The sequence below is a fragment of the Amphiura filiformis genome, chromosome 14, assembly GCF_039555335.1.
Source record: "Amphiura filiformis chromosome 14, Afil_fr2py, whole genome shotgun sequence".
Classification (NCBI taxonomy): Eukaryota; Metazoa; Echinodermata; class Ophiuroidea; order Amphilepidida; family Amphiuridae; genus Amphiura; species Amphiura filiformis.
The window spans coordinates 36,859,736-36,877,715 of record NC_092641.1 but is presented as its reverse complement, the minus strand read 5'-3'; the positions used below and the strand labels follow the sequence as shown (position 1 = coordinate 36,877,715).

The following is a 17,980-nucleotide window of genomic DNA, read 5'->3' as shown; positions in this document are numbered from 1 at the left end:
TTTTTCATCAGCGATAAGTTGTTTATCATGTTTATGGCACTATGAATTATGTACGGTTATAACCTCTAAAATATTATGATAATTGTGACAAAATTAATGCTCATAATTGTCATGATTAGGCTGTTTTGGAACTACTTGGTGTTACTCTCACGCTGTATTAGCTGCTTAATACAAACCAACCATAAAGGTTTCTGTTCTGACTAATTGATCAAAGCTTAACTAATAATCTTTGAGTGACTAATAATATACCTGCCATTAACATAGTCTGACACTTGCTATACATATGTATTCAGTTTCCCTTATTAAAGTTAAGCACCAGTAATTCGGTAAACTACATCATGATCATATGAAATGTCAATTGTAAAACTTTCAGATAAGTGTTCTTCTATGCTAAATGATTTCCGGTGTGAATTCTTGTCTGAGAAATGTCTCATAAATTGTTTGTGTCTGCAGTATCTTCTTTTGTTAATATAAATATAGACGTCATAGCTATCTGTCTAATGAACCTTTAGCATGCTAAAATTGTCTGAATGAGTGTAAAATAAAAGTCAATTAGTGCCCTAAACATTTACCTTTCGACAATGTTATTTTGAGAGAGCGGATTGATTACGTCATTGGTAACTTATATAATTAAAGCCATATTATAACATTTGATAAGGAGAACGCCTTCAAAATTTTTTTAAATTCTGGTTTTTACACGATTGTAATGTACTTTAGTCAATAAAGATACTCTGCAAAAATCAAGACTTTAGGTGCTGTAGTTTTGTCAAAATCCGAGATTTTGAATAAAACGATGGAACCGGCGTTTATTATTACGATGGAAATATTAGTCGAACGCGTATGCACAGTACGTACACGGTGTGCGGGATACGCATACACACACACCCCGAGGATCGTACCGTATTACAACCGCGGGAGTAACATGCATGGGCGCTAGTAGTAAATTCCAATAGCTTCCAGTTTTCTATGCTTTACCTCACTTGTTCGGTTCAAAATTAAAGGGGACATATCTGACAGTAAAAGCTAACATTTTATGGAAAATAAATACTAATCTATTTTTACAGAAAAGTTATAATATGGCTTTAAACCTTTGAACATGCAGTGCGCTTGAATTATAATTGTTTGACTGAATTATACTTCTTTGAATTTGACAACAAAGGCATTGTTTTAGTCTTTGACTCACTGTCGAGTATCATTAATAGTTAAGTCAGTGCAGGTCTGATGATGAGGTTTTTCTTAGATTATTTCGTTGTCCACAAAACAAAAAGGCTATCATGCAAATTCTGACTCTACAAAGGGAGCTGTCAATCACACTATGCATTTTACAAACCAATTTTAGATAACAATATTATTGTTAAAAATATATTTATATATTGTCATTTATACATATTGGCATAAATTTCCGCTTTTCACAATTAATATATTTCGCGAATCCGAGCTTTATCAATGGCATATTCGGGACCAAACAAAAGGAGTTACAATATGGGTTACAAAACAATTGTTATATATTACGACAGATGTAATCCATTGTCTCACATAGATCTAACACGGCTTATAGTACGGTATCATTGTTTTAACTGGTACAATGAGTACGATAACTGCATTATTTTAAGTAGAACAACACGCCCAAGGCCGAGTTATTTTGCATTAGAACAATTATGGCACCGCCTTGTTCAGACGATACGACAGGGCTAAACACAATACTTAATAATATATTTCAACACTGAAAATGCTTAGTTCTCTGGGTTGATATATAAACAAATTTAATCTTTACCCAGAGCAGCCAGCGCTCATAAACATTGAAAAAAAAACCACCAGTGCATCTGGCCGGATTCGAACCGGTGATCTTCGTATTTAGCACGACGCTCTGTCAATTGAACCACAGAGGTACACTGGAGAAGAGTGATACACGACTATGTGACTTTGTATATTTCTTTTAAAATAATTATGCAGTTCTGATGTCTTCTACTAGGAATGCGACGAACACCATTCGAACCTAATACAATTTTAAACACCTAGTCTTCAATCCAAGAACTTATATGCTAATACACTAAAAATTCAAATATAAAATTAAGCACAGTCTTTGTAGTGTGATCTCGAAATTATCAATGTAATTTGTTCCCTTTTGTCATAACAAGGCAGAATTATGTGTCACATAAACTGGCAACTGATGAGCTTTAATGTGGACCTGGGAATGTGGACTGTGTATGTTGGAGAGTATACTTAGACCCCATTCGCGTTTCGCGTTAGTCCTCGTATTTCAAGGTCACGGGCGCTGCACACGGCGCATCTTTAAAAATCGCTTTATTAGAGGACATATTATAATGCACTAAATATCAATGAACAAAAGGTTTTTTTTAAATTTCACATAGCCAAAACGGCTTTTATTTCCCTGTGCTCAATGGGAGAAAGACATGTATACAGAAAATGAAAAACTATACAGAAATACATAATGCAGGAGAACATTGAAAATAAAACAATGAACAAAAGTTGGTATGTTGATGGAGAATGAGGTGTTTGGTCTCAGATTGCCTACATATTAATGAGGTCATTGCATCTACAATTATGTTAGTTACTACCTTGATACGATGATATAAACATCAAAAAAGAAATATCCCATGTTTTTGGTAAACCACGACTCTAAAAACCTCTGTTTTGTGAAAGCTCATTTATGTTGTTGGTAAATCTATACCAAAAAGAGTTAGAGACAAATATATGACGATTTTTGCCCGGCCTGCAGCCTGCAGCAGGCAACGGTCCCATGGAGCATTAACTGTGTCTGCAATACTCTATCTTTGGTCTGTCACATTAATGCTTTATTATATAAGACTAAAGGCTATATCAGTTATTTCAGCAACACAACATTAAATATCTCAAGAACCACTGACCAAATACTGGGTATGTTTGTGCTTATTTGAACGTATTTCTTATGTTTATTTCAAATACTGGTCTAAAATGTAAAAAGTATAAAATTTATGTATAAAATTGTGAAAAATGTATTGCGATGTCTGCAGCGTGCGTGCAGACATGTTGGTGATATGGGGATAATACACACGGTCTATTGCCTAGCGTATCGTGACAAACATAAGATATGTGTTTAGCAACAAGTGAATGATGATATTTTAAATGGGTCAGGGTGGCTCAAGTCACTTCTATTCTAAGAAAAAACATTATGCCATAATACATTAGGCGTTTCTGAAAAACAACTTGATGGAAATTGGAAAAAGTAGTAAAAAAGAATGTAGTTTCCCATGTCTCCAGAACACTTAAACAATTCGACTGCTCAGTGCCAGAAGTGGGTAAGTGCAATAGCTGCCCTACGAACATCTAGTAATTTACACACAGTACATTGTACTCATCTACCACAGACAGTGACATAGCAGCTATTGCATTTACCCACTGTACTTCTGAATTGAGCAGTCGAATTGTGCTTTTGTGGTGTTGAGCAAACTAATTATATAGTATTGACATTTGGAAAATGTTAACTTTATCTCTCTATATATCAGATTTCCCCTTTAATGGTAGAAAACTCTATTCTGTAGATAGAAAAGTAGTACTCGTTCACTGTCTATGCCCATTGAATGGACTGATGAGACGACATTCTATTATTATAACTCAATTGTCAAGGTGCTATACCGTAGAATTCTGTCTACAAGCATATACCTCTAAACATGCCAAATGATTGTTTTTGTGACGAAAAAGACGAAGGGCAGACACCTTCCACAAAACATTATAGATTAAACAGCTATATTACTGATACAGGCGGCTGTACAAACATTTATTATTGTAAGACCAATCGATTGTATAAAACCACCTCATTTAGAAATCTACGTTATACTCTTAGCGCATGACGGTACTCTTATGTGCAACTCGGTACGAGTTGGAGTCCCCGTAGCGTATGGAAAATTGAGTTAGCTTGAAAGGATTTAACTGCTATAGTTTGTTTTGCTTATAATTGACGAGAAAAATGAGACTTATGTCATCGGGTACACACCGTCAGTCCGAAACACCGTCAGTTCGAACCACCGTCAGTCCGAATTATTAGGGTTAGGGTTCCTAAACCTAATCCTAACGCTCCATAACGGTTCGGACTGACGGTGTTTCGGACTGACGGGGAGACCCCATGTCATCGTGTATTGATCATGTTGATATAGAATATTGGCATGCACGCAGTTGGGCGCAGCATTTACGCTAGTTGCACAGTAATACGCGACTGGTGCGCGCTTATGCGTATTTACGGGAGCGTAAGTTTGGACTTTATTGACGCATGTATTAACAAATTAAAAACCAAATAATATTCGTCAATTATAAGCCTTTATTGACGCATGTATTAACAAATTAAAAACCAAATAATATTCGTCAATTATAAGCCGTACAAACTGTAATTGTCCTGATCTATCCGTACAAAATTAGGGGAGCTGATCCTGGTGCGATGGTTAGTTCATGTACGCTGATTAGAATACTACGCCTGCGACCCTAATCAGCGGCTTTCTATAAAGAGCAACGATCTTATCTAATTGCGCTATATTAATCCGAAGATTGCAATATCATGAATATAATGTTGAAACATTGGTTGATTCCCCAACATAACCATGATAACTTAAAAATTTCTACTACAAAATAAAATTGAAACGAGGGGCGGAGTCTTGAGTAGATCACCGAACTCGTGATATTTCATTTCCAATGAAAGTGAAAAAATACAACAATTCAAAAATTGAGTAAATCCTTTTGGAATCTGATTTTATTTCTATTCTAGTTTATATTCTACATGTTCTGGTGAATGGAATCACGGATGTTTATATAGTATTTCATGTCACCCGCTAGGTAATGGTTTAGTTGAGCGATTTGAACTGAGACATACATGACTCAATTCTATAAGCATACTATAGACAATGGATACAGACCAAGTGGTTTGTGACTCTTAAAATAGTTCACCCAGCTTGTGTCTGGTTTGAGCAAAGTCCTTGCAAAGACTGGTAAACCAGAGGTTCAACCAGGTTCCATTCTTGAATTACCATTTTTGTGTCCTTTGTTGGCTTCACCACAACTGATAACAGGGCATGGCCAAAAACTAGCTTTTAACTTTAAAAAAAGTTAGATAGTGCTTCAGGTTATTGGTTTCTACCTGAATAACATGATTATATTTCGCCAATAAAAAAGTCTTAAACAATCTTAATCAATCTTAAACTCGTGTTAGTTACGTGGTCCTCTCGTCGAAATATTGGTTAAGGGCCCTTAATTTTCTTGTTGTTTAAGGCTCAAATCAATAGTTGGTTAAAACTTTTAACCAATAAATGCATATAGCACTTTAACCAGCTTCAAGTTTAAGTGCTTAACCAACTAGGTTGTTTAAGGTCTTTTAATCAATATTTGCTTAATAACTCTAAACAGATAATGATTTATATGTTCTATTTTATCTAAGGATTGTTTAAGAAATACAACTGCTTAATCAATGGTTGTATTGGATTTAATTATGATTGGGATTTTCTTTCTTTCTTTTTTTAAAATGTTATACTGAAACATAATTCATGATAGATTTGAAGTCATCAGATCTTTGTCAACTGTGAGATTCGTTCAAAAATACAATTTCATGCATAAAGTTTTTTTTTTATCAGTTCAACCCGATATGTATCCGGGCAATGTATCCGAGTAAAAAATTAAAATCTAGTAAGCCTTTCTCTCTCGCATACATTACGATACAATGCTAAAATACAATACATCAACGCTAATAAATTCACACACATACCGATACTTCAATGCATCTCGTCTACATTGTAAGCTATTGTGCGTATGCCCAAAACTGAACATCGCGGTACACACATTGGGGATATACATGTACCGTGCACGTAGAGCAGTACAGTACAGTATCGCTAGAATGTCAATCCCAATGACGTTGTTAAATCTAGCAAATGAACGCATCAATATCCATCCTTTATGTCTCAACGATGTCTATGCATAACTTATCAAACGAATCTCGAGTTTGGTGCAACCTGATTGACTCAAACCTACCTATTTGAACGAAGTTTCAGGAGACCATAAGCAGCACGACCAGCATTCACTCGTGGCCGCCATTTGCTTTTGTCATTTTAAACAATAATTGGTTAAAATTCCGTGGCGCGAGATGTATCGTTAAACAGGTAAAGTACAATTCCACTAAACATTACACAGTTTAACGCCTTTTAACGTAACAAAAAATAACCACCTTTATACGCTCGAGTTTAACAGTCTTTTAACATACGTTAAACTTTGCAGATTAAGCGCAAAATCACGCCTTTGAACATTAATTGTTTAAAAATCTTAAACTTTTCTTCTTATACTTGGCGACTGTTAACTGCCGGAACAAGAGTGCAGCAATTTTAAACACCTAGTCTTCAATCCGAGAACTTAAATTTATATGCTAATACACTAAAAATGCAAATTTAAAATTAAGCAGTCTTTGTAGTGATCTCGAAATTATCATGTAGTTTGTTCCCTTTTGTCGTGGCAAGGCAGAATTATGTGTCACATAAACTGGTAACTGATGAGCTTTAATGTGGACCTGGGAATGTGGACTGTGTATGTTGGAGACTGGAGTATACTTAGACCTCATTCGCGTTTCGCGTTAGTCCTCGCGTTTCAAGGTCACGGGCACTGCACACGGCGTGTCTTAAAAATCTCTTTATCAGAGGATATATTATATAAATTATACAACATGTAAAATGCACTAAATGTCAATGAACTTTAAAGTTGGTATGTTGACGGAGAATGAGGGGTGTCAGATTGCCTACACATATTGTTAATGAGGTCATTGAATCAATATGTTAGTTATGTAAGCATCAAAAAATTAATATCTCGTGTTTTTGGTAGACCACGACTCAAAACCCCTGTTTTGTGATGCCTCATTTATTTCAATAGCTTCAGTCTCCATAATTCCCCTTTGCACTGATGATTTGATGTACTCCTGATTCCAGAATAATACAGATAACTATTATTAGCCCAATACGGTATAAGCAATAAAATGTGGCTAAAATAGCTATATATTTTCTATACCACTTTTCGGCCTGATGTGGCAGTGACGTCAACGCGTTCTCGCTCACATCTATGCGGTGTCTTTCAGCTTGTGTGTGCGTGCACGCCAGCGCTTTGAGCGAATACTACTAGCGATTTGAATCTGCTCCCAATGAAATGCGCATTCATGTCATGATGTCACTGCCACATCGGGGTCAAAAATGCCACAGATATTGTGTTCCAATATCTATGACAATACACATAGTAATAAAACGAGGCAAGTGTATTTATTCACCTGGACCCTTTCAATGAAAAGATATGAAAATTGAAGTTTAACTTAATCTTGAAGGAAAGTGTTTTTTTCTTATTTCCCGATTCCTGAATAATACAAAACAATGTCTTATTGTCACTGTTTCACAATAAATCAATACAGCTAAATTTGCCCACATAATTATTGCTCACATTACAGAAGTATTTATCTATTAGAACCAATCAATTGCGATAAATAACTGAAACTAATGTGGAGAAATAATGAAGACCATATGAGTCCGCGAAACGCCGTCAAACGATATATTGATCCATACATTATGATGTCTCCAAGCATTTTAGTATCACATTTATGGAAATTTATATTTGGAAGAAATATTCTTACTTTGTTTAGATGACCTGATAACCATCTGCCTTAAAACGGACCTTAAAATAACTGAATCCGCTGTAACTACTTAAGTACCATGAATATACAATTCTAAATTTAGCTGCAACTATATGAACTTGAATAACATCAGGTGGTTGTTTTAGCATTTAAACCATTATAATCCATTATGCAAAGGTCAGTAAGTTGTATCAAGAGCCACTACACATGTGCTACACATCTTGGTACTCGGGAGTTATATGCAAATTTAAAAATAATTTTGGAAGTCTAAAACTTTAATGTACTTTTAAAAATAACTTTGCATATATTTGACTCCCTCGATGAGTACCTGGCTGGATATTGTTATCCGGTTAGGTTACTGTTGGATGGCTGGTTAGCATTGCGTAGCACGCCAAACGAGACAGCGCTAGTCCAGGCGGGCTTGTTACAGCTCTTATCTACCATAGACATAGGGCGCGTTATGCGTTGGTACGCTGCTGTATCCGGTGTCAGCACTCGAATGCTGTTGCAAAGAGTTCAAATCTTGTCATCTTTAGCACGCACCTGTCAGCATCACGCACGAAGGAATCATCAGTTGGTACTGAAATGCTCTATCGAAGCTGGAATAATAGGCCTATACTAGTAATAGTTTGCGGTCAGAGAAATACTTAAAATGTATCATTTGGAAGATCAGATTTTAAACGCGAGCCAATACTGTGGGACACTACTTCTACATCTTCCTTTTCTTCTTCATCTTCTTGTCCTTTTTCTCCCCTCCTTCTCCCCCCTCCTTCCTCTTCATCCTCCTCCTCCTCCTCCTCCTCTGCGTCGGGGTGAATTTTGATGGAAAAGTGGCTCCTTGCCCCTTTTCTTTTCTTTTACCCTCCAGAAAACACTCGTAAAGTCGACCCGGACAATTTTGTTTTATTTCGTGTTTAGAAAATATATATCACAAGCTTTATAATATATCGTCTGATTTCAAACGATATTCAGATGCTAAGTTATGGTTTGTTTGCAGCAAAAGGTACCTTATTTCGGTGCAACATGTCTCTTTTGCCACCTTGCTGGTAATAACGGCCATAATTGGCGGTCGCTTCAAATCATCCCCAAGTCAACGGGGTTCAGGAATGTCCTCTTATTGTTAATTGTTGGTTAATACATACCCAGCAAAATACAATGCTTTGTAACCCACTACTTGAATAAGATTTAGCTAAAGCAAATAAAGACTAGAGCTATTTAAGAATCCTATAGACACAGACTAGGTAGAAGCTTATTATCCTTTTCAACAGTAGGATTAATGATTGGGTTTGACTGGCACTAGCAAAATGAATGTAACACCAACTTCAGGTCCTTCATGATAATACCAAAGTTCAGCCCATGTAAAAGATTCCAAACAATTAATTATGTCATCAGAAGCTATCAGACAATTTAGATTTTAGACCCAGAACGAGATATACTTGATGTTGACCTTCATACTAGACAGGTCGTTCATACCATCCCTGCACAGAAACTTCAATCTAACACTTGTTCAGGAAAGAAGTTTCGATAATCAAGTGCTACTGATCTAGTGCGCAGAATAAGTTAAGGTGACATCAACCAAAACACAGGTTTTTTTTGGTAAAATTAATACTTCTTATAGATAACAGCAGTATTGTGAAAAGTCACAAATTTCAAGGAGCTCATGAAAACTCACAGTTAGATGTATAAACATATGAATCCTAAACCGTATCCTAACGCAATATCAATACACTAAACTTAAAACACTACCTATCCTAAACCTTCACAGAAACAATAATGTGAAACACGGGACAAGGAAAGTTGTACAGAATAATGCAATCCACAGTTAATCAAGAGGGCCCTACTAATGGTAAAGAATATTGTCCATACTGCGGGATGTGGACATGTTGCCTATGGGGGTCGACGCTAAGGGGTTCGCGAGCGAAGTCAAAAATAACGCAAATAGCACGAGCGTACACAAAAGAGATTTCGCGCGTAAGATGTCACCCGGCTGTCGCACGGTCTAAATATTTACCGGCGCGGCGCGGCGTCAGCTGAATTCAAGAGCACATGCATGGAATATTCCAATCTATATGTTATTAATCTATGAAATTGTCAGCTAACTTGTCCCAGGTCTAGGTCTAGCATAAAGGAGATCATTTTTTTGCGAATAAAATTTGAAATGGGGATTAGTTGGAAGCAATTCTTTGTCACCTTAAGAGTGGGTTGAGCGTATACAGGAAGGTCTACAATGAGAGATAACATAACACATCCTTTGTTCTATTAACTTAAAGGGGTTCTAAGGTATTTGGATGTAGCTAAACAGTAGGCAAATTCAATGAATTTATAATTTCATTCAAGGTGTCAAACATGGTGTGTTTTAAATGAATTATGACCATTGTACGCGTTGTATTTTCTTTACTCCATTTGTTTATTTATTTGTTTGCGTAATAATTGTTGATTTGTTTGTTTTTACTTGCTTACATAATGCTGCTCATCTGTTTGTTTGATTTGTGTGTGTTATCTTGTTATCAGAGTTCAAAGTTTCATTTAAATAAAACAATTGCACTTCTTGGTAAAGAGTACAATATCAGAAAATGAGAACTTAGATAAATGATAATCCAACAAGATTAATGTACTTTCTCAGCAATTATTATTTTCGTTGGAACATTTAAACTCCAGAAGATAATTGCAATAATCATAGGGGAAAAACCCCGTATGATTATAGCAATTCATGCACTTGCTTCCTTACTTGGTATCATCCTCACGAAACTATGACAGAATGGGTATTAAACAGCATATTTGTGACCATCCACCAGAAACCGGTCGTAAAGTCGGCAAATTGTATTCTGAGTTACAGTGCAAAATGTGCATAAAGTTTGTATTCATAGGTACCGTAAGTTGGTGCTACATGTATCTAATTTGCTAGTTTCAGCAAACACCTTTTAAACCAATCATTAATCCTATTGTTGAAGAGGGTAATAAGCTTCTACATATGTCTATAGAATCCTTAAACAGCTCTAGTCTTTGTTTGCTTTGGCTAAATCCTGTTCAAGTGGTATGTTACAAAGCATTGTATTTTGTCTAGGTATGTATTAACCAACAATTAACAATAAGAGGACATTCCTGAACCTCGTTGACTTGGGGATGATTTGAAATGGCCGCCTATTATGACTGTTTTTACCAGCAATGTGGAAAAAGAGACATATACATGTATAGCACCGAAATGAGGTACTTTTGCTGAAGGAGCAAAGTTCAGCAAACCATAACTCAGCTTCTGCATGGATATCGTTTGAAGTGAGATGATATGTCATAAAGCTTGTGATATATATTTTCTAAACACGCAGAATACTCGAAATGGCTCAATCAACCAGTAGAATTTTGCACTGTAACCTGACGAATTCAACAGCATTGGAAGGCTCGATATATAAGATTTTAACTTATTTTGGCATACACACATGAGTGTGCAAATTGTATAACTTAAGGAAAATCTATGTTAAGTTGCGAGTAATTCCAAACAATCCCTACAGGAATTACGTTCCATAGACTTCCTTTTGGCAAAATAATACAGAGTTGGGTAGTTTGTTACTTCAACACTTGATTGCGTGTAGGCCTACTTGGTGCATTTGGATTTGTACATAAATCATGCATATTAAGCGCTAATAAACACAAGTTTGGGTAAGGAACCCAATATTTACAGTTGAGAATGATTTGTTTTTACAGACCCACGATAGTTAATGGCGTTTAACATTGAATTGTTGACATAGAAAAAGAAAGTCATGCGGAAAAGAACGGTACAAAATGTGGAAAACATTATTGTTGATAGTGATTGAAAGTTTGCAAATGTTGTGATTGTAACGAGTAAAATGGTTCAGTAATTATGGTGAAGCTAATGAACAAAATAATTCAGGGAGTGGTCTGTAGAATGCAACAGTATTGAAAAGATATATCTGCATAAATTAAGTTTAGGTAGACTATATCATCATGATCATCATGGACGAGAAGTTATTTTTCAACTTTCAAATCAGGGTGGCTCACATGACGGGTATCAAAACATTCCAAGATGTATACATATGATCAGTACAATATGTTAACAATGACTTGTTCGAAGTACATGTATATGTTGAACAATTAGAACAAACCACAGGATCATATGGGAGCGTAATTATTTGATATGTAGTAATCTAGTATGAATCCATGGTAGCCATGTTTAATCGCACAGACTGCCGCCGACTTTCTAAACAAACTATATTTTCAGGTGTGAATCACGAATCTTCATGTTCATGATATAAATGACTTCAAAGAACACGCGCATCAAAATTAAGAAAAATCATTTTTGAAAAAGAAAAGAATGTTGAAATATATGTTTGGGAGCCGATTAAAGGTCTGCTATCCAACATATTGCATATACAAGGTACAATATGTCACGGCCTTCAAAATTGATATAACGGAAAACAACAGCGCCATTTTATAGAGGAAAAACAACGGACATCCTATGCCAGATTAAACCACAATACCAGTGCAATCTTCCAACATGGTACCTATTGTATCAATATAGTTTGGAAAAAGTTGAACCAAACTAAACGATAAATTTTAGTTTCTTGAGTTAATACTTCATGCTTGAATAGTAAACATATCAAAAACTCACCCCAACTAATTTATCCATTGAAGTTTTGGAACCAAATACACGTTAGACTAAGTAGAACTTGTATTTACATATCATGTCCTTAAACCGGTGCGGAGGTTTCCTGTTCCCAACCAGCTGGTTGCGAGAGTGAAGTTCTAATAGATCAATCGGATGAGCCCATACGTGGATTGGGTGGTGTGCTACTGCAATAACTTCAAACCATGGTCAACGTTCAACCAACCAGGGCCAATTTGAAGCCTTATACAGGACCAGTATAAAATGGTTGTACGGTGCGTGTTTTACAGTTGGGGTATGCGTTTAACTGATAGCAAACTTTAGCAGGAAGTTCACTGGACGCGAGTTTTAAAGCTTTTGCGCGCGGGACGTAATTTGACTGTATTTAGAAATCAGAAGATCTATTATTCAATTATTCTAATTTAGGCTATCTTAAGAACCACTGAACTCTCAATTGTCAAGCATGTTTGGACTAATGTTATGCTGAGCACCAATAAAACCGCGATACCGTAAAATAATAATTTTAAAAATCTTTTTGAATATTAATCGTAAAAATATCGTCTGCTGTTAAAATGCACCAGTAGGGTAAAGAAAAACGTTGTATATTAAGACGCGCGCATTATACAGCCGGGGTGTATTATGTATACTAAGTCTACCCAAGTGGATCTTTAAGCCAGGAACTAAGCAATTCGCAGTGATAATAAAGGACAAGAAGGTTTGTCGACATGTTGTCAGAATAACATTTTGACTTGCGGGGGGAGGGGGTCTCTGGCAGGCGGTGACAGCTAGATTGCAGACTTGCCAAAATAATGGTGATTTGTTTATCGCTAGTGTTTTCGCGCCGTCATGCGCGAAGTGTAGACACAAATTGTCAATACTGGGACTTCTGACATATTACATTAAACAGGATCCCGGACCAAAAATGTTTGAATTTAGATGAAATAAATTTTTCAAAACGGGCTTGTTTGGTTAACTTTTAAAATTGAAAAGGCAAAAAAAAAAACTATAACCGTCAGGGAGAGAATGATAATGCTATAATGTTCAAGGTCAAACGTCATCTGTTGGGAGAAAAAAGCGCCAATGTAGAATAAAACTATGAAATTTGCTATATTGTCTCACAGGGCTCACATATTACATGTGTTAAGCCAAGCAGTCTGTGCTTCGTTTTACTTTGAATGCATCCGTGCTTTTTTTTTTTTCGCTCAAAAACAACTGAGAATCCGTTCTTGAACATAGCAAATGTGACGGTTTACGTGGTTACGATTACACATCCGCACTATACATATTATATCTAAAAAAAAGAAAAAAGCGCAGTGATTTATAGTGCGCTACGCACAGGCACAACGCCTAGACGTTGATCCACAAGCCTCAACACACTTTACAGGTTGTCGCTGACCACTATGGCCCCACATCATTCCATAAACCATTAAACAACCACTCAGGGACTTTGTTGCTTCAAGAGCGCACACTCTAGACATTCCACAAGTAACCATCGCAACCAGGATCAGCTCCCCGAGTTTCGTACGGGTTACAACGAGACAAATTAGCAGTGAGTTCCTTGTCCAGGGTAATTTCAAGCTAACTCAATTTTTCACGAGAGCGTACTAGGCACCGCCAGGGTTCGAACCCGCAACCTCTCGCACCATAGTCGAACGCCTTAACGATTGAACTAACTTGACTGCTATTAAGCTAGTAGACTGTAATCATACAATAGCTATCCTCCCGACACCACTTCACTGTTCTACAACATAACCATTCTAGTTCACACAAGGATTGATGTATGACAACGAATGGCAATGTCCAGAGGAAAAGATCCACATGACCAAGGTCATACAATTCGTCTGCCTCGGACTGCATCGAGGTAGAACTTATTGAAGCTTGATACCAGAGCAGTGGTATTTTATATAGCGTAAGCACATAAACCCCTCTTGCTAGCTAGAATGAGGTGACAGGCAATGGTTGACTACTGTCTATAGAATAGGTCAATAATTTGTTGGCAGTTGGGCCTTTTGTTAGCCTCTGATTCCCACACCACCCTGCATTCCGAATGTTTTGGTCATGTCACTATTAGGGTCTCTGATCTTGGGGAGATCGGTTGAAGATTGTATTAAGAGAAACTCTCTCAAGAGTTACTTATTTAGCAAAGGACCAAAAGCAAATAAACATTCATTCTTAATATCCAACACGACCAAGTTGTAAATGTTAAGTTGGCAATCGTTTGCGTGAGAAGTGTAAGATTGCCACAAACCACCCAACTCAAAAATTGTGCAACAATATGGAACTCATGATCTTGTATCCCTTGGGGGCAATAACGTTATTTTTGAACTTGTTTTGCTTGCGAATGGCGCAGACTACACAGTCGTGCGTGCGCGGGAAAAGCGGATATTGTCAATCAGGGCTGTAAATAAGCAGCACATGAAAATACTTGGTTGGACTTCACGATATTTTTATCAATTTAGATTTGTCTGAGCTAACAGAAGGTAAACCAAAACCGACTTAACACCTGATGCGTCGAACTATGCGTTTTTGCACTAACGCGTGTAGCTCGTGAACAATTTGTTCATTTCGGTCTGGCCATTATCTTTTCTTATGCTTATCTTCATCTGTGTGGATGCATCGGCTTATTAAAGCTAGATTACTACAGATTCAAATGCAGCATACGAATTGTCTCTAGTTGAAGATACAAATCAATGAATTCAGCCTATTTCGTATATTTCGAAGAATTGGCGGGGTTTATGAACGCTTTGCAGCTCGATAGACATTACATTGTTACTGCACCTCTGAGATCGTTGGTGATATTTCACGATCACCTTCAATCTACAAGTCTATCTTGCCTACAGATACATAAGGTGGTGTAGGCAATTTGAGCCCGCAAATGTGTCATAAATGTCCAAACCTGTAAGTAAAGGTTCCTGTCATTATTCAAGACCGGAGAAACTTGGGCTCCTCACATGTTTGTTAACAATCCTGTCCACACGGAGAGCTATTTGCATTCTGGTGCTCAAGCACACACTTGGGGATCCTGATCCCAAAGTTTGTCCCCAAATTTATTCCCAAATTTATCCCCAAGAAATTTAGGGGATTTTTCTAGTGCTCAAGTGAAGCCCAAGGACACATATAATGACTTGAGTGCTATGGTCATGCGTGTGAACAAGTCATTTTGTAATTCTCGAGCATTGAGTATAACCTATGACCTTGGTATGATGGAATTTTTATACATTTTTTAAAGAGTTTAATTCAGTGTTCCACTTAAAAGGTCACTGTTACCTTCCGGTTGAAATTCCAAAGCCGTCTTGGGCGAAATTTTAGGATTTCCAGAAGTGTGGACATGCACTTTGGGATTGATTTAGAAATCACAATTCTCGAGTACCCTGATGCTTGAGGATTCTATCCCATCTGAGCAAGGCTAGTAGCACTCAAGGATCACCTGGGCTTCACTTGAGCACTAGGAAAATCCCCTAAATTTCTTGGGGATATATTTTGGGATAAATTTGGAGACAAACTTAGGGATCAGGATCCTATAAGACAGTTCACACGGTGGATTTCCTCAAGTCACATCTTTTTGACCCCGCAAGAAAACCTCATTTGAACCCATCTCGCTCAGTCAGTGTTGCCGATACCTTGCAAGCAGTGAAAGAAGCACAAAGGCGTGGCGAATCAACAATTGACTTCTCAGTCCGAGCCAAATGTCCTACGTTAGCCAACGGAGAGACACTTCATTGATAACCCATCCAATACTTATTGATGTATGTTGCTCCATCAACTCGTAAAGAAAATATACGTTAACACAATATCCAAAGCCGGGATCTAAAGTTAAATATTCATATGAAGAGTTTATGAAGCCGTGGTAAACGATCGTATGTTATAAACTGAGCTACCACAATTTGGCGCTTTAGCCGCAGTGTTGGCAACATTGTACTCTAAAAAAACACCACAAAACAAAAGCGCAGTGATTTATAGTGCGCTACGCACAGGTACAACGCCTAGACGTTGATCCACAAGCCTCAGCACACTTTACAGGTTATCGCTGACCACTACGGCCCCACATCATTCCATAAACCATTAAACAACAATTCAGGGATTTGCTGCTTCAAGAGCGCACACCCTATAGACATTCCACAAATAACCATCGCAACCAGGATCAGCTCCCCGAGTTTCGTACGGGTTACAACGAGACAAATTAGCTGTGAGTTCCTTGTCCAGGGGAATTTCAAGCTAACTCAATTTTTCCACGAGAGTGTACTAGGCACCGCCAGGGTTCGAACCCGCAACTTCCCGCACCATAGTAGAACGCCTTAACGATTGAGCTAACTTGACTGCTCTATTGTCAATGATTTCTATACCTTTTGTTCTGGTTCGATAAGAAACAAGTTGTGAATATAACTGACACTCTGTGCTCTTGTAAGCCAATACATCAATACGTGAATGGTATTTTTTATAGGACTATGAACAGAAAAACAAACAGAGTTAGAAAACAGCCGAACCTGGATATTTCAGATGGAACTATAGAATAAATAGTAACCCATAACAACCTCTGCATTAAAGTTTAAACTTCAAGATAGGCTGAAAAAAAAACACACTTCAAGTTCCATCAGGTAAAAAATGCAACATTTTGTGGGTTTATTCTGTCTTAAAACTATCGCCATGATCAACGGCTTCATCAAGACTTGCACCTCGAAAATCATTTGGCATCTTAGGAATGTTTTTTGAGTAAAAAAACGTACCTATTATGTAGCGTATATCCAAAGAAATAGGGAGTTCATAGAGAACAAGTTAAAGGTATATGAAGAGGCCAACCTGAACCACAGGTATAAATTAGCATGGGGTATCATCAATTGTGTTTGTGGTAGGAAAAAGGCTAGGAGTGGAAGACTAAACCAGAGATGATCAAGAGATGCAATATTGACATAATCATACTTGATTTTTGCAATGAAGTACTACTAAACCGACAGGAACCTAACCAGTGGTCCATCTTGAACCTCATCCCAGTACCCAGAACGGCGATCTCAGCCTAACAGCCAACTACAGGGGAATCAGCCTAAGCTCAATAGTTGCCAAAACATTCAATAGGATGTTCTTAAACATGATCAGACCACACCTTGATGATAAGCTCAGACAGAATCAATGTGGCTTTAGAGAAAAGAGATCCACCACTGAGCAGATTCTTGCCTTGAGAAGGATTAGTGAGGGCATTGAAGAAAAGAACCTCTCTGCAGTGGTAACGTTTATCGATTTTAAAAAGGCATTCGATACAGTTCACAGAGGCAAAATGATCAAGATCTTGAACGCTTATGGCATCCCAGATATCATCGTGAATGCAATTGAAGATACCTACCAGGGTACAGAGGCTAAAGTGATGACCCCAGATGGTGACACAGATGAATTTGAAATTTTAGCAGGTGTGCTACAAGGTGATACGCTGGCACCATATCTGTTCATCATCGTCCTAGACTATTGCCTCAGATCTGCAATAGATGGCAGGGAGGAAAGATTAGGCTTCACAATAAGACCTAGAACATAACTGATCTTGACTTCGCAGACGACATAGCGCTACTATCTGATACTGCCAACCAAGCACAGGAATTGCTCAAAAACGTAGAAAATGGTGCACTTCGCGTGGGTTTACACATGAATGCGAAGAAACCACAATTCATGATGTAAAACCATTCAATAGATGTTGAAATCCAAACCGAGGATGGCAGCTTACTGGAAGAAGTAAAAGA

General features: G+C 37.4%; 1 protein-coding gene across 2 annotated transcripts in view; it reads right to left on the bottom strand.

The window, feature by feature from the left end:
- The window catches only part of LOC140170043 (uncharacterized), a 91,989-nt gene that overhangs the window by 43,793 nt on the left and 30,216 nt on the right, over positions 1–17,980 (bottom strand). Inside the window, exon 1 of one of the 2 annotated variants that reach the window (XR_011861466.1) lies at positions 12,264–12,749. The exons of the other annotated variant lie outside the window; for it this stretch is intronic. The gene's annotated coding sequence lies outside the window, so the exon portion shown is untranslated. Of the gene's footprint in view, positions 1–12,263; positions 12,750–17,980 lie in introns of those variants that run through there. 2 annotated transcript variants of the gene reach the window in all.